This window comes from Tamandua tetradactyla, chromosome 8 (genome assembly GCF_023851605.1).
Source record: "Tamandua tetradactyla isolate mTamTet1 chromosome 8, mTamTet1.pri, whole genome shotgun sequence".
In the NCBI taxonomy this organism is placed as follows: Eukaryota; Metazoa; Chordata; class Mammalia; order Pilosa; family Myrmecophagidae; genus Tamandua; species Tamandua tetradactyla.
In genome coordinates this window covers 25515832-25537818 of record NC_135334.1, presented here as the reverse complement: position 1 = coordinate 25537818, position 21987 = coordinate 25515832, and the positions used below count along the sequence as shown (strand labels likewise).

The 21987-nt window shown below is 35.2% G+C and overlaps 1 protein-coding gene and 1 long non-coding RNA gene across 9 annotated transcripts in view; one reads left to right on the top strand and one right to left on the bottom strand.

Annotated features, from left to right (window-relative positions):
- Positions 1-21987, bottom strand: part of CADM1 (cell adhesion molecule 1) — a 360723-nt gene that overhangs the window by 231705 nt on the left and 107031 nt on the right. The window lies entirely within an intron of this gene.
- On the top strand, positions 11775-12658 carry LOC143644198 (uncharacterized). The gene is made up of 2 exons (XR_013156548.1): positions 11775-11963; positions 12331-12658. It is a non-coding gene; the product is annotated as an uncharacterized LOC143644198 (long non-coding RNA).

Here is a 21987-nt window from a genome sequence, read left to right as displayed (position 1 = left end):
ACCACCTAGTTGAACAGCATACATTTATTTTTTTAAATGTGATTTTAAAGGAATGGATTTTTTAGTTTAAAAATTCAAAAGGACAAAATAGATAAAACAACTGACATTAAATATTGGTGGGAGAAAAATCTCAACAACTCGACACATGAGAAAATATAATATATGGGAACAGGATTTGCTACTCCTGAGTAAAATGCTAGAGATACTCCAGAACTTTGTCTATGCACGAGTATATTCAAAACTTTGTCTATGTACGGGTATATTCAAGAAGAGTAATTAACAGATGGAGACATCTGTTAATTACTCTTCTTGATGAACAGGCAATAAAGAAATGCCTCCATCTAGTCAGACAATGACTAGATATGACCCTAACTCGGGACATACTTCTTCTGACGATCATCTCATTTATTCTAAATGTATTACAGTCAGAAGAATGGCTTTTTAAATGCAAATTTTATTGAGATACACTCACACATCATATAATCCATTGAAAGTATACAATCAATGGTTCACAGTATTATCTCATAGTTGTGCAACCACCACCACAATCAATTTTAGAACATTTTTATTACTCCAAAAAGAAAAACAACAAATACACACAAAAAAAGAAAACCTACAATGCCCCATATCCCTTATCCTCCCCTTACTGTTGATCCATAGTATTGGTGTGGTACATTTGTTAGTGCTGATAAAAGAACATCAATATATCACCTTAACTATAGTCTGTAGTATATAATATCTAAAATGATGCCAACCAATTTTTGGCTGCTTATCAGTAGGTAATTTGGAAGAACAGAAGGAAAAAATAATCACCTCAGTTAGGTAAATATTAAACTAGTGGTTAACTTAATCAAGATTTCACAATCTGTTTGCCAGAAAAATTCATCCCAAACACAAGCAGGTAAGGCCTTAACTTCATTTAAATAGGCTTCCCAGAACAGCTAACCAGCTGCACAAAAGCCAACCTCCCTTTATACCCATCTCTAAAATCTTTGACTTACAGATATCAAAACTGACCAGTATCAAAAATACAAACAAAGCTTGATGAAGTCCCCCTCCCCCCACGGAAATAATTCTATAATGTGTTTGAGGTACGAGCTACTTTATTTCTTTCTCTATAAAGAAAAGAAATTTCTCTAAGAAAAAGCATTTTTCCTATAAAATAAGAGGATAAAACTGGACACATTCAGATATTAAGATTACATGGGTTATCTCTAATAAAATTACCTGCTGGAATGAAAGGAGCAATTGCAAAGTTTGTTGCTGCCCTTAATTCTACAAATTAGGTCTGTCCTGGAACACCATTTCGCCTTAAGCTATCTGGCAGTTCAATAAATCATTCAGGATTAACTGTGGTGAGCCAGTCATTCCACAAACCCCAGATGTAATTTTGAACAAGAGGGAGGATATAAGACTACTGCATGGGCAAAGTGCACAAATTCCAAATATTTAACAAAGAAATCCTATAAATCTTACTACAACCTAAAGTGGAAGGGAAACACTTGTACCCATGTAGAGCTGCAGTGTATGTCACCATTTTAAATTAAATATATTTTAAGCTTTCATGTTAAGAAAATAAAAAATTTAATCTAGAAGTTAACTCTAAAAACATATATATTTGATAAACACACCTCTCAAAGATGTTTTCAAAGTTAAACTAAAAGATAGGGAGCTGATGAAATTTGTCACTGTTAAACTTACAAAGGAGTCAAAGTGAAACAAACAAACAGGGCAGCAACAGGGTATAGAATCAGGAAACTTAATCAACAAGATATACAGAAAAGGGACTCAGTAGTATGCCATGAGGTACATGACACTTACCCGATTTATGAACCAAACATTTCTGATTTTACAACCACACACAAAAAAGTAAAGGTGGCTGCAAAAATCAAGATTTATTTTTGCTCTGTTTGAATTCTAGAGAATTATGCTTGATTTAAAAGAAAAAAAGAATTGAGAAGAATAAATAATACCATGATTTTAAACTTAAGAGAATGACTCAGATTTCCATTAAATGACCAACTTCCTGCAGCGGCACATCTCTGAATATACTTTTATATAGAGTTTTGATTTTGGGAAACCTGCTAATGTTCTACATTCAAAAAAAAATTAAATAAACAAGGTCAGGAAGAAACAGAAGCCTAAAATTGGAAGGAAAAAAAAAGCTAGAACAAATTAAGTCAAATGTACTTCAAAGTAATAATAAAACAACTACGTAAGGAGGGAGGAAAAGAATAAGCCAGGTTAAGACTTCAGTATTTTACTACATATCCTGTTGCAGGAAGGCATGGAGGAAGAACAGCAAACACATCCTAAGCATTTTTTAGTGGCTCTGTTTTCTAAGGTGTTACAGGTAAAGTAATTCTAAAAGTATTTTTAGATGTGTTGTAAGACTGAGAATATGAGTACATGTGTTAGGATCCAGGGCATTCACAGCAAAAGAAAGAGAATCAAATACAGAGTGGAGATAGGCATCCCCCGTGGATATGGTGTGGAATCAAAGGTACTAGTGTGAACTCACGGTACCTAAACTACACACACACATATACAGGGGTGTATATTATTTTTCCTAACACTGTTACCTAAAAAAGACCTTGAACGGATTCTACTCCAGTAGAATGGGACTAGCATGCCTAGCTCCCCCATATTGGTTTCTAACACCACTCCTCACTAAAAGGAACCTGATTTTTTCAGACAAATTAGTTGATTATATCAGAGAAGCTCCAGACGAGCAGGGGAGCTATAAGTCAATAACTGATACGTAGGTAGGCAGATAGATAATAAATGATTGATTGATTGGCAGATAATAGATATAGAGATATCCATCTCTACGAAAGATGGATGAAGGGTTCTTGTTATCAGAAGAATATTGATTACTGATTGGTAAATGTTGACAGGGTGCTACAGTTGGAAAATCATCAAAGAAAAGACTATATCATCAAGAATTATCAATAAATCCAAAGGGAATTTTTTTATGAGGAATAAGCTATTTGCATGGCCTTAAAGTGTCTACCACTGTTGGCATATTAGTTGCAAGAAAAAATACAGTAACTATATAGTGGAAAAATCAGACAACTTCTTGATCAGATAATCAAACTTAATATCACCAGTGAAGGACAGAAGAGCATGGAGTACCTCTAGATGTAATACCTTGAGGATACATCCCTTTAGTACTATTCAACCTGAACATATACAGCCTGAACCTAATCATGAAGAAACAATATAAAGGAGGACCTTTCAATTTAAAAAGGTGAAGGGGGGCGGGGTGAGACACTGTGTTTTGTAAAAATATCAATGTCATAAAAGATAAAGAAAGTAGGAAGAACTGTTTCCCATTAAGGAGTTGTAAATAACAAGTACATGTAATAAGTGACCCTGGACTGGATCTGGTAAGTGAATACTATAAAGGATATTATTAGATCAACCGATGAAACTGAAATAAGGACAGAAGATCAGATAAAAGCATTACGTCTGTGTAAAATTTCCTGATGTTAATAATTGTACTTCAGTTACCATAAAAAAAAAAAAGTTCTTGTTCTCTGGGAATACACACAGAAGCATTTGAAAGTAAAAAGACATGATATATGCAACTTACTTTCAAATACTTCAGGAAAAAATAAAGAAAGATGGGAAAAATGCAAGAACAGAGGAGGGAGTATCTGTATCCACAAATCACAAAGCAAACGGAGCAAAAAATCGATAATAAATGAATCTGTGGAAAGGGCATATGGGTATTCTATATACTATTCTTGCAACTTCTCGGTAAGTTTAGAAGTAAACTGTTTCCAAGCAAAAGGTTAAAAACAAAGAAACCCAATCTCCTCTCCCAAACAACCCCTGTGAATTTAAAATGAGATAGTGTTTCTAATTTCATAACCTTATTTCTGGAACCATCTCATAAATGTGGAAAAAGTGTCCTGCACAAAGATGTTTGTCATAGAATTATCTATAAAGGCAAAACATTTAAAAATACCATATGTAATTTAAAAAACAAACAAGAAGAGGATTAATTAAATGATGCTCTGTAAATTCAAAACATTAAATTATTTAAATGTATTTTAAAAAGTTGATAGCTAAGGGAATCATATGATATAATATTAAGTAAAAGCAGCAGGATAAAAGATGATATAAGCAGTATGAAACTATATAAAACAGACATCTAAAAGGAAAAAAAAACTGTAGAAAAAGGGCTAAGGTAAGAAAATGTTAAAAATGGTCAAGTCTCTGGGAGACGACTAATGGATGATTTTACCCTTCTATTTTCTGTTCACTTCTGATTAATAACATTTATATAATTTTATGATAAGCTTTATCCTTAAAATAATAACTTAATAGAGATATGTTTCATCTACTTGAAGTCCTTCAGGAATACTTCTTCTATATAAAGTAAATGACACTAGGTATAAACTATCCAAATTTAATCTAAACTGTTTTAGTCCCAAATAAATAAAATAGAGAAAGGGGAAATAATAGTAAGAGACAGTCTTCCAACAGAATTAATTTAAAGTTGTTAACTTTTGCATTCTTAAGCCACCTTGTGTATTTCTCCTTATTCTGAGCCATCAGAGGACACAGAGATCACTTGATACCGCTTTATACCATTCCACTCTACCCCACCTCACCCTCTTCCTACAGGACGGAAAAAGAAAAGCAATGGCGCTTACAAGGATGGAACACAAAACAGTGGCCTCGATGATAATACACTGTAAGTTTCTGGTTCTCAACAGTCACATTTCTTACCACTCCTGCTCAGATATTCAGGAGCATACATTCAAGCTAAGTCTTCAGTTCAATCAATAATATCAATGACCTTGATATTATTCCAAGGTCAATTCCATTGGTCAACTGGACAAACCCAATTATGCTGTTCAGAGCATCTGTATCTACACAGGGTTCACTGTGCTATTTTGTTCAAAAAAAAAAGAAGGGATTGGGGAGAGGGAAAATAGAGAAGGGGGAAAGAACCTGTGATTTTAAAAAAGGAGTCAACAATGATCAGATATAAATGCTTACTTAATTGAAAGGTTGAAAGGAAAATTGAAGCATCAGCATAAATCATTTTCTAACAGCCCACGAGGCTCTTACCATCAGGCTATTTTTTTAAAAAAGAGGTATTAACTGGGTATGGCAAAACAAAAGAGGAAGTTCCTTGATTAAACAATTATTACAGCTTGATTCCTGTTTAAGAAACACACATTTGTAAGCATTTAATTATATTTATTTCTTAATGTACCCTGGTTTGAGTAATCCTGAACATCACTTCTCATAAATGCAGCCAATGAAATAATTAAAATTCTTTTGTCAACTTGATTTGGATGAAAAAGTCAAACACTTCATTTAAAATTTATGTGAGGCACATTCATAAGAATACACTAATTTCTCATTCAGATTTCAAATTGAATCAATTTAATGACTGCCGATAGCAAAGCAATAGGAATGCAAAGAAGAAAAACAGGCATTCAATTGACAATTACCCAGAGTTCCTGTTATGTTTTATGAATCAACAATTGTCTCAAAACTTGTGAAAGAAATCAATGTGAATCAGTGTCTAGAATCTTATAACCTATCTGCAAAAAACAAAACAAAACAAATGAGCATAATTAGACATGCAAGTTAAATAATTTATGAATTTGTGAATAAAAATAAAGACCTTTTCTACGATTCCATGTTCCTTTTAAAGACAACACAATTCTCCTGGCTGTCTAGATTACCACTATTTCTTCTTTGCATCCTCGTTCTTTATCAGCAAAACGATTACAATGGTCTTTCAGACTTGCATGATAAATGGCAAAACAACATAGTTCCATTCTAAAATATGAATGGCCTTGGAATGCAGCTCCAAAAAGCAACAGCACTGGTTTTGCCAGACAACAGATAACACCCAGCAAAATTATCAAATTCTAAAATTAAGCAGGAAAAAGGAGGAGTAGAGATAAAAGTTGTTGGAGGAGGCAGCTAAAAAAGAAAATGGAAAACTATCCTGCAGTTGCAACACTTAAACAATGCAAAGTGAAAATTCACTCTTTTCTCTGTTCTTCCTATTTTCTTCTTAAACAAATCATAAGAGTAGGGTTTAGCGCAGGGCAGATTAAATTATTCCTCATCAATACACTTATATGATGAATAAATCTCACTCTAGTTTTACCTCTTGCCTCTTCACCCCCAACTCAGATTTACAAAATTTCTTTTTCCAGGTATGCATATTCTCACATACAGAAGCCATAAAGCCAAAATCTGCTAATAACAGCTGACAGAGCCAGATTAAAGGCAGAGCTCCTACTAATGCATCCAGACAGGAAGACCTACTTCTGAACTCTCAGCAATGTGAATGGTGGGGTATGGACCAAGGTTATTCTGAAAAAGAAATAACCTGCTTAGCATGGAATTAAATCTGATTTATTAAAAAGCAAACCAGAAGGTCCACAGTGAGACAATATCACCACTAAGAACAAACATCTGGGGGGAAATAACCCCACTAAAATCAAATTTAAAGATTGAAATGATATTTGTTTTTCCTCTACACAATCAGCAAAATTTTTAAAACCTAAGATTCCCCAATATGGATGGCAATGCAGGAAAATGTCTGGTACCTGACAGTAGGAGTGAAATCGAAATGACCATTCTAGAGAGCAATTGGGAAATAAGAATTTAGACCTTAAAAATGTCTATATTGCTGATCCAGGCATTTCAACTGTAAAACCTTACTGCAAAGAAATACTTGGAAACGTAAACAAAAATCAAATACAAATATATTCACCAAAGCATTATTTACAATAGCAAAATTCTGGAAGCAATCTAGAAGAATAATAACAAAGACACAATTCAACTGAATATGGTATATACACAAAATTGGCTATTATACAGTCTTTAAAATGTATGCTAGAAAAATTTGTATAAAGACAAAATACTGGGAATAATAAAATGTCAAATGAATAAAAGCAAATCCAGTATGATCTGAACCATACTCAGTTATGCATAGAAGGTCAAAAATATTAATATCCAGAGTATTCAGCTCTGAGTGTAGGTATGATTATAGGTGAATTGTATTCTCCAAATTAATACTTTTTTTGGTTTTCTTTTCTTATTTATTAAAATAATCATGGTCTATTTTCATAATCATAAAAAAAAAATCTTAGTGAAAGAAAGATTCCAGAGAGGAATAAAGGAAAGAAGGATTTCATGGAGGAGCCTGGAATTAAATATGCTTTTAAAAGATGTCATTATTAGCAAGAAGAGGAATAAAGTCATGGAAAATAAAGTCTTAGGAAAAAGAAGTAAACGTTAGCAGTATCTGGGAAAACACAGAGGTAGCATTTTTAAGAAATAGAACACCCTTATTCACCTCTAAATAAAACACAACAAATAATAAACCACAGCTCCAAATAACCTCTAGAAGTTCCTTTCACTCCAAAATTACATTCTTAGGCTTTTTCTTTGAAAATTCAGTATGATACTGACAGAGAATCTTGGAATCTTTAAACAGGGAATCTTATGATGTTCATTTCTTAACCCACTCAAGCTATGAACAAGGAACAAGCTACGAACAAGGAAAAAAACCTGAAGAGAAAAGGGAAAATACAAAGCATTTATGGCATTAGGACCATCTTTCCTCATGAATATAAATGAAAACTATTGATAATAAGTGAATTTTTCAATATATCAGCCAAATAAAGTTACTGATCACAGTGATGAATTATCTCCTACGAAAAGCTGAATTTATAAAATCAGCACTACCTCTATGGCTGGTTAGAAGAAATCATTCAGACTATTTTAAAACAAATTCGAACATTTAAAACAAAGATGACGGTATAGCTTACAGATATATAGATCTATAGACATAACACCTGCACATGTTTCCTGGAAATCTAAAGTACTGTGTCAATAGAAATATGAACATCCTTGGCAGTTATCTGACAGCGCTGCTTCATGAACTTCACATCAGAATCTCTATCTAAAACAAGTTTTAGGGCTATCCATAGACCAAGTAAAAGAGAATGTGATGGAAAGGTAAGAAAATTCAAGCAAACCTATTACTTTTCTTTTAAGCTCAAATATATTTCTTAAGGCTAAACATCAGAAGCAAGATGCTTGGAACCCGATGCTTTCCTTTATAACCTCTGCTTTGTATTTAGCCCCAGAGGGAAAATCATGTTTACAAGAACCACAAGACACGTGAAAAGCAATAACCAAGATAAATGAAAAAATGCTGCGATAAGTTTTAGTCAGAACTTTATTGCAAAGGTACTTTGTTTTATGAGATGAAGAAATCTACTTTTCCTCATCTCCTCTAGCATTACATATTGAAAAACAAAAACATGAGTAAACTATTCTTTTAATGTCATCTCATCATTTATAAAGAGCTTAAGGAAAACAATTTGCTTGCAGTCTGAACACACTGTAGAGATTGTGCATAGTGTGGAACCCAAAGTCAAAAACTAAAGTTCAATTTTCAGCGCTAATCAAGTTTCTAAAATAGGAATTATATTCTTTTCCTTACTATGTGATTTTTTTGTTTAATAGTCTTAATTCAAAATCTTTTAACACTTTGGAGTCAGTTTTTAAAAAGACAAAGGCAAAATGTCAAAGAAACAGAACATCCTTATTTATAAAATCAGCACTACATCTATGGCTGGTAATTAGAGCTCATCAATTCTTCTCATTCCAGAAGGCAGGGAAAAGTTAGTGGGTCATGACTTTTTGCTTATTTTAATGGTGTGTGTATGAGAGAGTGATGAGAGAATACCATGGAGAATCACCATAACGTAGAATGACAAAGCACATTTATAAAAATAAAAAATACCAGTGACCGTTTTCAGGCATTACTATACATAAAGCAGTAGGTTGCCAAAACTTGCCTGAACATAAAAAAACTGAAGATCTTTTAAAAGTTCCAAAGCCCAGACTATACCCCAAACCTATTAGGATCACCATTTCTAGGGGTAAAACCAGGGATCAGAATTTGCTGAAGCTCCCCAGGTTTGAAAGCATTAACACAAGTATAGAAACCAAAAAAATTCTTTCACCTCCATTTAAGAATTTCCACAAACGTCATTCCAGAGAATTAAAAAAAGAAAGAAAGAAAAGGTCAAAAAATCAATAAACCAAAGCATTAATCTATATCTGCAGTTTTTTAAGAAAATCATTCACATACATACTCATTGTTATTACTAAAGCAGGCTCAACAAAATGCTGGAAAAAACATTATTATAAGGGTACGTGGTATATTATGCTGTCAATTTCTACTGCGTAGCATCATTTCTTTAAGAAAGATGCTGATTTGTGTGAGAGCACAAAGGAGAGAAGGTCTTACTACAAACTGAAAATGAAGCCATGCACAGTCTAAAGTGACTACTACAGCTTTCCAGTGACAAATGGGCAGTAATTAGATTGAGTTGTTTGAAGAATCTAAACTTCCTTAGCCTCGCCTCCCTTAGCGTTTTTACTAATACCCTACATTAAATTTCAAGATTGAGAAGTAGAGAGAGATGAAAATCCTAAACCCTGTGATTCCAATTTTAAAAAGGCACATTATAGTTAAATGCTCTAATTGTACATATGATTTAAACATTGTCCAAAAATATTTTATTAATTACATAGCAGCTTATTCTTCCTTTCTAGCTCCTTCTATCTCCTGTATCGTGAAAAAAAAAAATGGTTTAAGGTACAGGTGTTCTATTGGTACTATTGGTTCATGACATTCAAAGAGTTCATCGTATACGTAGCACCACCTGGGTATTTAGCTTAAATCTGCGGAAATTCTTCATCCCTAGAAACAGTATTGATTATTTTTATACCATCCAAATGGGAGAATGTCCCAGATACCAGATGATGAAGGGGTCCCTGAGGAACCATAATGCTAACATGCTTAAGAACACTACAAAACTTGGCTTCAAATACACGTCTCCGTTTGACAGAGCTTCCACACACTTCTGTGAATAGTGACGATGCAGTTGCTAACAGCAGTGGAAGCAAAGGGCATCAGGCAGGAAGCATATCCTTGTGCATGGGACAACATTAGATTTAAGATATAAGAAATTGTCTCACAAGGAAACCAGAAAAATTGGTGTATCAATTTATGTGCTACAAGCATTGCTGTGCTTCACTACTGTAGCATAGGATTAAAAGCATAAATCTTGACTACTCATCAAAGACCTAAGGTCGAGCTGCAAAACATTTTTTCCTTAGTGCTCACTTTTGGCGTTCTGTGATTTCAATGACATTTATGATGGGCCAACCTTCGACAAAGCATCACTTACCTTCTTTTTTATTTTAAAGAGTACATAAAGGTGAAGGGACTATTTTTTTGTAGAACACATATGCTGGAGATTAACTTGAGAGTTGTTCTCCAGTGAATAGAAAGTATTTGCAAAGTCCCCTTGGGGGGATGGTGAGAAAGGGGAAAATTCAACATCCTCATGTGGAGAATTCCTGATATACTCACAGGCAGTGGGGATGAACAAAGCAAAAGGCGGAGCCCTCAAACTTGGGGTTTGTTCATATGAAATTTATCCCCACAAAGGATAGGCTAAGCCTACTTAAAATTAGGCCTAAGAGCCACCCCCCAGAAACCTCTTTTGTTGCTCAGATATGGCCTCTCTCTTTCAGCTGACATGACAAGATGACAAGCAAACTCACTGCCCTCTCCTTCTCTATGTGGGACGTGACTCCCAGGGGTATAAACCTTCCTGGCAACATGGGGCAGAAATCCTAGAATGAGCTGGGACTCAGCATCAAGGGATTGAGAAAAACTTCTAGACCAAAAGGGGGAAGAGAGAAATGAGAAAAAATAAAGTGTCAATGGCTGAGAGATTTCAGAGTCAAGAGGTTATCCTGGAAGCTGTTCTTATGCATTATATAAATATCACATTTTTAGTTAAGGTATATTGGGTTGGCTGGAAGGCAGTGCCTGAAAATGTGGAGCTGTGTTCCAGTAGTCACGTTTCATGAAGATGACTGTATAATGATACAGCTTTTGCAATGTGACTGTGTGATTGTGAAACTCTTTGTCTGATGCTCCTTTTATCTATGATATGGACAGATGAGTATAATATATGGATTAAAAATAAATAAATAATAGGGGGAACAAATGTTAGAATAAATTTAGTTAGATTGAAATGCTAGTGATCAATGAAAGGACGTGGTAAGGGGTATAGAAAAAAATAGGGGAAACAAAGGCTAAAACATTTTGGGTAGATGGAAATACTAGCAGTCAATGAGAGGGGGATAAAGGGTATGATATGTATGAGATTTTTTTCTTTTTACTTTTTTTTCTGAATTGATGCAAATGTTCTAAGAAATGATCATGGTGATGGATATACAACTATGGGATGATATTGTGAGTTATTGATTATATACCAAGAACGGAATGATCATATGGTAAGAATGTTTGTGTTTGTATGTTGTTGGGTTTAAAAATTTTTTTTTAATTAAAAAAATGGGTTAAAATTTTTGCTTTATTTAAGTAATGGAATACTATATCTTGATGAGAGCAACAAAATATAGTTATATGCAATTGTGTGGATAACTGTGTGCTGGTTATGTTCTATTCATGATTTTTTATGCTAGTTACATGAGTATGTTCAATTTGCAAAAATACTTCAAGATGTACAGTTGACTGTACATATGTACATTTTCCTTCTATGTGGAATTTTTCAATAAAAATTTCAGAAAAGAATTAAAAAAAAGAGTTGTTCTCTTTCGTCCTAAAATTTTCTTCCCATAGTGAAGTCATGATACATCTGTGACAGAATAACTCCCATGGCAACAAACTGACATCATAAACACTCGATTAAGACTTGGCTACAAAGCCAAAGGTGATGATGGGCTAGGAAGGAAGAGGCTATAATTCAAACAAATCTCTTCCATAACAGCTATGGGAATACTAAACATTGCAGGCCAAGTAAATTGCTTTTTTGTAGAAGTGTTCTCTTTTTCGAAGTTTGCCCCAGTGTGAAAGTCTCTCTGTAAGTCAGAACCTTAACATTATTTTAATGTACGTTCTGTACTTAATAATCTTATGCTTCAGACTTTAGTCTGTTACCATGGGAATGACAGCAGCACAAATACAGGATTACGGCTATCAAGCAAGAGAAAAGAAATTATGAATAAGCCTCGTTATGTTCAATAATTAGCAGCTACATGGAAAAAAACAAAACCATGAATTTAGGTTGATGTATTTATCTCAGTGTTTGAATACAACTCTGAATGTGTTATTGCTTTAAAATGAGATGCTAACAAACTGCCAAAAACTTCTTGAGTAACAGTCTAGTTGCTAGTCAGTGCTACAATTTAACAACTCATCCTGTCCATCTCTTTCTCCTCCCATTGTAGCTCTTCCCAGGCACAAGACTGGTAACTAAAGGGTAATACCAACATTTCAAGATGGATTCTAGGAACTTCAGCCAACATTTTGGGGCAATACTGAACAGTACTGGTCCCACTCCCCTGTGTTACCTAAGAATGCAACAGCCAAGGAGATGCTGCTCCTCCCCCCCAACAATGAGAAGTCTACATATCTAGATGTATAATGATTCCTCTAAGAACAAGTCTCCTCCCCAATCAAAGAGGATCTGAAGATGAAGAAAGCTACCAGTTAAAGCACTGGCCTAGAGTTCTGCTTTCAATTCTGTCACTAAATTGATACGTAACCTCAGGCAAAGCTTTTTTATCTGACCTTCAATTTCATAATCTTTGAAGTGGGAAGAACAAAATTTAAAGTCTAACTGGGACCAACATGGGATCCAACTAGCCCTATATATACTTTTCCTTCTAAAATGACACTAAGGGATACTGTATGCTATGATGTTTACATTACTAAGGAAGCTCTCTATGCAGTTAAAATTTTCCTTAACAAGGCTTACAATGCTTACTAATTATAGGAAAGATGAGCAAAATGATTGATTAAAAATGGTAAGATTACTAAAGACTACAAAAGCAATGCTTCTCTTAACCAAACACTACTATATCAGATAGAAAACCAAGTGTCAAGCACTGCCAAAGCCATAGCATTAAGTATTCCCTGGATATGTGGGAAAATGTCAATCCTCTACACCCTGTAGAATCATCAACCCTCTCTACAAGAGTGGCAATTTTAACACTGTCCAATTTAAATCAGGTGGCAAGAACTAAATCTTAATCTTCTCTTAAACCAATAAATACTTGACTAAGACTGACAGCTCTTTGGTACCTTCAGACTTCCCAGTATCCCTCTTCCATGAGATTTCTACATTCTTATGGCACTGGTACAACACATCATTGGAGAACAGTAATTTTAGAATGTGCCATCCAAATTAACTGGTCGTGAATAGGCTCTGATTAAAATATAAAGAGCTTTTAAAATAATTTAAAATGATTCACTGGGACTAATTTGGAGATATTTTAATCTCTGAATGTGCAATGAACTGTAGTTTCTCCTGGCCCCTAACCTCTCCTTAGAGAGGGACATTTCTAGTTAGGCCTTTTGCCACTGGGGAAGAGATGTTTGAGCCATACAAACTAAACTGCCCATGCCTGCATTTCCCCTGCCTTTTCTGATTTATGTCTTTCCAACTTAAGCACAGGTGTCTTCCACTCACCAAACCAGATTGGTGTATACTTCCCCTTCTCAGTGAGTACTGCTCATCTGTTTACTAGGGCAGAGAACTAGATCATTCCTAATACAACAATGTGGCAATTATTTAAAAAAATAACATGAGATAAAAAGATTTCAGCTTACATTCTTCACTCATTTGTTTGAATTTCAGTTTAGATCGAACAAAGAAATATTTTCCCTACATAGTGCTCTAACATATACACAGATTCAACCAAGGCCATCTATGAACTAATACCCAAGCTTCACATAACTGACTATGAAGTTCAAGAGAATGTGTGCTGCTTTGAGAAATGACTTTTAAGACTCACTACAGATTCTTTCACAAAATCCTATGATGTCTGGTCTCTAAGACCCCCTGAACCTCAGCCAAAGACACTTCAGATAAGAGACAGTAAACTGTTCTCTAGACCTTGCTGAGTTGCTTTGCTTTGCTCTGGTATATTTTGTTTTGCAACTCTGGATAAAGAACTGGAGCTAAGAAGAAGAAATGAGAAGCAAAATCCATACAATGTGGTACACTATGACACGGGCAGATATTTCCTGATTTAATCCTTCCAACAATCCTGATGAGGTAGGCATTATTATACTCAGTAAATGAGGAAACAGGAAGAATAAGGATACTAATTGGCCTATCTCATAATTAGTCATGGAAGAGCTGAATTCAAATCCAGTATAATTTTAAGACCATAAATCTTTCTGATATATACTTACTGAAATCCAGTCTTATAGAAAGCAGGTACCCAACTTTTTCATTCTTCTGTATAATTTCAGAGACCACACCCTGAGAGTTCTTAACAAAACACTCATAATAAACAAGAGGCAAAGTATTCCTAGGATATTATCTGTTTTCCTCAGCCAAGCCAACCCCCTTGCTTAGAGCAGACCCCATACATGTGAACTATAACTTACTACCACAGCATCAGAAATGAGGGATAGAACCGTACACACCCATCCATTCTGAAGTTGATGTTATCCAAGCATAAGATTCGCACTTACCTAAAAGAAAATGAGAGAAAACGTTATGATTATAAATATATACATTTGCCTCTTAGAAACTTTATCTACTGAAATACATTCATTTTATAATCAATGTGTTCTGAATACAATAGCATATTAAGAGCTATTTCATCATGGCTCTCAAATTTCCAAGCTGACCTCTTATTCTTTATTGCTGAATATTTAAATTCCAATATTTTTCCTACCTTAACCTAGTACAGTCATTCTTAATCTTTTTGAGATGATACGGCTGATAATTCTGCTCTCCAAAAAATGACACACAGGCACCTTTCTCATGCAGCTTCAGAGAGTTCACAGTCCTGCACCTGACCCATTGACCTCATGTGAGGAATACTTGATATGGGGCCAAACTGTAGGATACTTCTGAATCTTAAACATGCCTCAAATCATTTTAGAATCACACATAAACTTTAAATTCCTAAAAATTCATGCAATACACATACAAAATTCTGCACTCAGCAAACAGAAGATGCATATTCTTTTCAAACAAAAAGTTGAGCAATACTAAGGAGCAAAGAAATCTCTAGAACTAGCAAAGAAATGACAACTCTTTGAAGCTAGATATGTTGGTTATAAAATCTAAGATTTAAATAAATTTAAAACAAGCCAGAGATTTATGAGAAAAACCTGAAAAAGAAAAGAAAAACTGTGTGTGTGCATGTATGTGCACATGTGTGCATATGTTGGTGTGGGGATGGGGCTAATACTACTGGATATCAAAGCATTATTAAAGCTTTATTATACAGCCTCTACAAGTAAAACAGTGTGGTTTTGCTACATGAACAAACATAGACCAATGGGTCAAAGCAAAATTCCCAGATGCTGACCCAAGTATACATGGAAAGTTAGTATATGATCAAGGTAACAAATCAATGGGAGGGTGAAAACATGCGCAGTTAAATAAATGGTGCTGGGACAACTGGATAGCCCACTGAAAAAAGACTAAATTGTATAATCTCTCATATACACCAAGAATATAGTCCAAGTGATTACAGATCTAAATACAAAAAACGAAACCATACAAACACTGAAAGAAAAACTGACTAAATTCCATTACAGAGTAAGAAAAGCAGATCTAGAAATAATAGACTCAAAGATTAATATTTTTTACCTAAAAATGTATTTAAAGAGAAAAAAAACTTTTTGCATAGCCAAACATTCTATCAGCCAAAAGACAAATGATGTACTTCGAAAAATATCTGCAATTTCTATCATAGAGAAAGGGATAATATGCCTAACATACAAAGAACTTCTTAAAAATCTAAATGAAAAATACCCAAAACTCCAAAGTTAAACAGGTAAAAGGTCTGGACAGGAGGGAGCATACAGAAGAATAAATGAAAATGACCCAGACATCTGAACAGAAGCTCAACTTCACTCAAAATAAGAAATATGCATTCATTTCTCACTGATCAGACCTGCAAAAATCCAAAAGCTTGACAATGCATTCTGTTGGTGAGGCTGAAAGAGAAACAGCACCTCTTTATCTTGCTGGTGAGAAGGCAAAATCATACAAACACCTATAGAATGGGGATTTGACAGTTTCTAGCAGAGATAGAGAGGTAGAATTACAAATCATCGGAGAAAAGACAGGCTCTTCACTAACTGGCAGAGAAAGAATTCTAACTAATAAATGTTGAAAGAATGACAGAAATAGAAAATCACCATTTGACAAACTGCAGTCAAAAATGAATGCTAAACTTACAAAAAAGAAAAAACAGTGGCTTTACTGTGGACAAAGTTGGCAGAAACCACCTTCGATATTTGATCAAAGTTAACATCACCACAAATGGGACAAATCAACATCTTGCACTTCCTGATATGATGCACTGAGAATGCATCACTTTCTTGCCAGAAAAAGGATATGCATAATTTCGTTTAATCATGAAGGAACATCTGAAAAATTCAAATTGAGGGGCATTTTTCAAAAATATTTGGTCAGTACTCTTCCATAGTATCAAGGTCATAAAATAAAAGACACTGAAAATCTGTCACAGACTGGAGGAGATAAGGGACATGACAAGTAAACACAGTGTGTAATACTGGAGCAGCCAGAAGTTATGAGTGGCATACCTGGTGAAATTTGAACAAAGTCTGGAGATTAGATAATAGCATTGTACCAATGTTAATTTTCTGATTTTGATAGTTTCACTGAGGTTTTGTAAGATGCTAACATTTGGGGAACCTGAATGAAAGGCATATGTGGGTGTTTTTTTTTTTTTTAACATTTTTTATTGTGTAGTATAATATATATACAAAGCAAAGAAATAAAAAAACAATAGTTTTCAAAGCACTCTTCAACAAGTAGTTACAGGACAGATTCCAGAGTTTGTCATGGGCTACCATAAGATACTCTCATATTTTTCCTTCTAGCTGCTACAGAATATAGGAGGCTAGAGGGCTTAAATATTTTTTTAACATCATAATCAATTTTTTTTCCTTGTTTCTTTGTAAAAAATAACATACATACAAAAAAGCAATCAATTTCAGAAGCACAGCACCACAATTAGTGGTAGAACATATTTCAGAATTTGACATGGGTTACAATTTCACAATTTTAGGTTTTTACTTATAGCTGCTCTAAAATACTGGAGACTAAAAGATATCAATTCAACGATTCAGCATTCATATTCGTTTGTTAAATCCCATCTTCTCGGGCAGGCCACGGTGGCTTATCAGGCAGAGCTCTCGCCTGCCATGTCAGAGACCTGGGTTTGATTCCGGGTGTCCGCCCATGCAAAAAAAAAAAAAAAAAATCCTATCTTCTCTGTATAACTCCACCATCACCTTTCATCTTTTCATCCCCCTCTTTAGGGGTGTTTGGGTGTTTCATATTGGAAGTCTGTCACTAATATGGGGTAGGGAAATGGAACTATTTGATGTTCTGGAGAGGCTGTCCTAGGTTTCAGGACTTATCTGGACCAGGGACCTATCTGGAGGTTGTAGGTTTCTGGAAAGTTACTCTAGTGCATGGAACCCTTGCGGAATCTTATATATTGCCCGAGGTGTTCTTCAGGATTGGCTGGAATGGTCCTGGTTGGGGGTTGGCAGGTTATGATAGGTAGCAAGGTCTAACTGAAGCTTGCATAAGAGCAACCTCCAGAGTAGCTTCTTGATGTTTTTGTTTATTTAAAGGTTAGAAAAAAGGTATTTCTTTTTTAAAAAAATGTTTTTCAAAAATGTGCTGCTAAGATATCTACATGGAAAAAATTAAATTCGATCCTTACCCTCATGTCATATACAAAAATTCTTGATAAATTAACTGGAAGTAAAAGCTGAAACTTGGGGGGTGGGGGAAGAGGACATTTTTATGACCTTGGAGATAGGGAAGGCTTTTGAAAGGAGACACAGAAAGTGCAAACAAAAAGGGGTAAGATTGAGTTTGCCTACATTAAAATCTTGTGTGCAACAGAAGGTAGCATAAACAAAGTAAAAGAACAAATCACTGACTTGAAATGCATATAAACAACAAAGGGCTAGTGAATAGAAAATAAAGAATTTCTACATATCAAAAAGAAAAACAAAACAATCCCCTAAAAATGTAGAGGAAGAATATTGTGGTAGTTAGATTCAGTTGTCAACTTGGCCAGGTGAAGGCACCCAGTTCTGCTGCTGTGGCCATGAGCCAATGGTACATGAACCTCATCTGTTGCTGATTTACATCTGCAGTCGGCTAGGAGGCGTGCCTGCTGCAATGAATGATGTTTGGTTTAATTGGCTGATGCTTAAATAAGAGAGCTCAACATAGCACAGCCCAAGCAGCTCAGCATACTTCATCTCAGCACTCACAGCTCAGCCCAGGCCTTTGGAGATGCAGAAAGAAGTCACCCCGGGGAAAGTTGTTGGAACCCAGGGGCCTGGAGAGAAGGCCAGCAGAGACCATCCTGTGCCTTCCCAGGTAAGAAAAAACCTCAGTGGAAAGTTAGCTGCCTTTCCTCTGAAGAACTAACAAAATAAACCCCCTTTTACTAAAAGCCAATCCATCTCTGATGTGTTGCATTCCGGCAGCTAGCAAACTAGAACAGATATGATCAGGCAACTGATAGAAAAGAAAACCCAAGTGATCAATAAATATGAAATACTTGACCTCACTATTCGGGGAAATGTAGATTAAAACAAGGAGATACAGTCTCACTACCACCAAACTGGTCAAAACAGCATTATCTGACAGTACTAGTGGGGGAGAAGAAATGAAGCAATGGGGTTTCTCACACATGGCCCGTGGAAGCACCAACGAGCAGCATCATGTTGGAGAAGAATAGCTTTATCTAGTAAAACAATGTCCAAAGCAATACCACTTCTAGGTATACCCTAGAGAAACTCCTATACCTGTTCCAAAATAAAAGATACACACAGGACGAAATGTACAAGAATGCTCATTGCAGCACTGAGCATTAAGAGTCAAAAACTGTAAACAACCTAGAAGTCCATCAACAAGAAAAAAAACAAATAGTGGTGTATTTGCAAAATAGAGTAATATATAGTAGTGAAAATAAATGAAATAAATTAAAATGAATAAATTCCACAAGTAAGAATGGAGGTGAAAAGCAAATTTCAGAATATGGCAGCATGATAATACTGCTACCACCACATTCAAGATTCTATTAAAAATGTGCAAAAATACTACATAGTATATATGGGCACACAGGTTTGTAGGAAAATGTTGAAAAACAGATATGGCAGTGATTAAATACTAAACTCAGGACTGTAGCTTAACCCTAAGGAGAGAGGATGGGAAATGAAGAGAGGGAGGGGGGCAATTGAACCAGGCAATTTGCAACAGAGTAAAGTGTAAAGACAGAAAAAGTGGTACACTGTGGTGGTTACACGCGTTAAGTTCTACACTTTACATACTTTTCTATGAATGTGAAGTATTTCAATACAATATGCATAATAAAATATGGGCCTTTACTATTAAATGACTTCAATTTTGCTTCACTTATGTTTTTTGTTTTGTTTTGTTTTTTGCTATATCATGGTATTTCATTTTTTATATCATGGTTATAAATGGTATTTCATGGTATCATTTTTTCCTTGATTTTATATTGGTATAAAAAATGACTATCTTTAGACCCCATATTCTAAAAATAGCACGGCCGTTTTGTTTCCTTAAAAACATTTACTCAAATACTTCCTCCCCCTCATTATTCATACATTCAATTGCTTGTTGAGGATATCTATTCAGAAAAAGTTTAACCAAATCCCTCTGGAGTATGCTAGCCCCCAGAATATATTAAAGATGTGAAGATATTTTAAAGAGGTGTGGTTTTTTAAAATATAAGATCTTTTGTGATGTCTTTAATGAAGATTAAATAACCAGATAAAATCACATTTGCCATAATAAATGTCAGTTTATACATTACTTTGTGGTTTGTATGTTAAAAAGTGATATATAATTGTAAAATAGCACATGGTTGAAGAAGCATGATAAAAATTTAATAATCTAGTTTCAGTATGTATCACTGAAATATTGTGTTTTACTGCTGCTGAAATTCACCATCGGTAACTGTAATGATTCACCACTCAGAAGGTCAACACATTCCAGCCTTAGAAATGATACAGAGGTTTAGATGAAGGCTAAAAAGACTTACATTCACCTATTCGCTGCACTTTTCCAAAACGATAAGCTCTAATGGGCAATACCATTAACAAGGAGACCAGGGACACGGAATCCATTTCTCTCACATTAATTTCACAAGAGAAAAAGTTCAGTTCTCTGGTTCCCTAGCCTTGGCTTACTGTCCTTCAAGTTGAAGCCACTGGATAGTTCAAGGCAAATGCACCATTAGTGTAAGGACAAAAAACCCTAGCACAGACTGAGTGTGGACGAGAAGCCTCTCCAGGAACACTGGAAAATTAGTTTTCATTAAGTGCTGCCAAAATGACTAAATACATATAGATCTTCCTATTTCTGATACCCTTAAATATAGAAAGCACCCAACAAACTGACCTTCTACATTAGGAAAATTTTAAAAACTCATGCCAAAAAAGGACTATTTTTATTTCACACTCATCTTTGAAATGATGGGCTGTCATCTAAAGCCAGAGGTTCGGTCTTTCTATATTGAACAATATAGAAATGAAATGCCAGACAAGCCCTTTAATTACTGTGATGGTTAGTTCATGATGCCGAGTTTCTGGTTAGGCAAGCACTGGCCTGATCATTGTTGCAAGGATATTTTGTGGCTGGTTGATAAACAAGAATGCTGGTGTATTAAATCGTCAGTCAGCTGGTTGCATCTATAGTTGATTACATCTGCGATCAACTAACGCCCGCCTCCCACCAGTGATACAATCCAATCAGCTGAAGACGTGAGGAAGGGGAGAGACTTTTGGCTGTTTCTTCAGTCAGTAGGCTTCTCCTGTGGCATTTGTCCAGACCCTACATTAGAGTTGCCAGCTTCACAGCCTGCCCTGAAGGTTTTGTACTCATCCATTCCCACGGTTGTGTAAGACATCTTTATAAATCTCATATTTTTATGGATATCTCCTGTTGGTTCTGTTTCTCTAGAGAACCTGACTAAAACAATTACCAATTTAAAAAAAAGAGTATTCTTGCTCTGAATGGGTACGGGGTGGGGGGGGAGGGGGAGGGGTTGGGGGAGGGAGGAGGGATGGGGGAGGGGGGCTAGCTTGCTAATAGGCTCAGAAACTGAATGACAAAGTTTCAGGCCCAAGCAAATTTTCACTCACAGAGCCTTTAAAAAAAAGAAAAGAAAACTTTGAAGGAGGTAGTAAATGTTGGTATCCGCAACAGCTTAAATAAAAGCCACACTGTTTTGGAGTTTTATATGTGAACTCTGGGAATGGGATGCAGGAATGGTGTCCCCTAAAAAAAAAATCATATTTATATATTATTTATTATATAGCATATTATAAAATAAATATATTTGTTATATATTACATTTATTATATTTAAATATTGTGTATATATATTAACTTTCATATGCCTAAAGAAAAATGTGGCAATTGTAGTTCCTCCAACAACAAATTTTGCACGTGCACAATACCTCATTTCTTCATACTATGGCCAGTTAGCTCTCCCTGATCAGTTGAAATCCCTGCACAGTTCAAGATCTGGGACTGAAACCAAAAGGAACAAATCACTGAAGGTCTGGATTTCTACCCCACTATGCAGGCCAGCACTCTTCTAAGACAAGGAATGGTCAAAATTAGTAAGTTCACAAACTGTGCTGCTCACTGATCCAAAATTAAATGACATAGGAAGGATGCACCCCTACCAAAATACTGAGAAATCTCACTAATCCTCCTTTTACTATGCCATATTGTGTCACAAAGGTTCTACATAGCTCCCCCTTCTAGTTGATTATTCCAAATCTACTCTATGCCAAATAAATTAGTTAAGACATCCCTCTTAC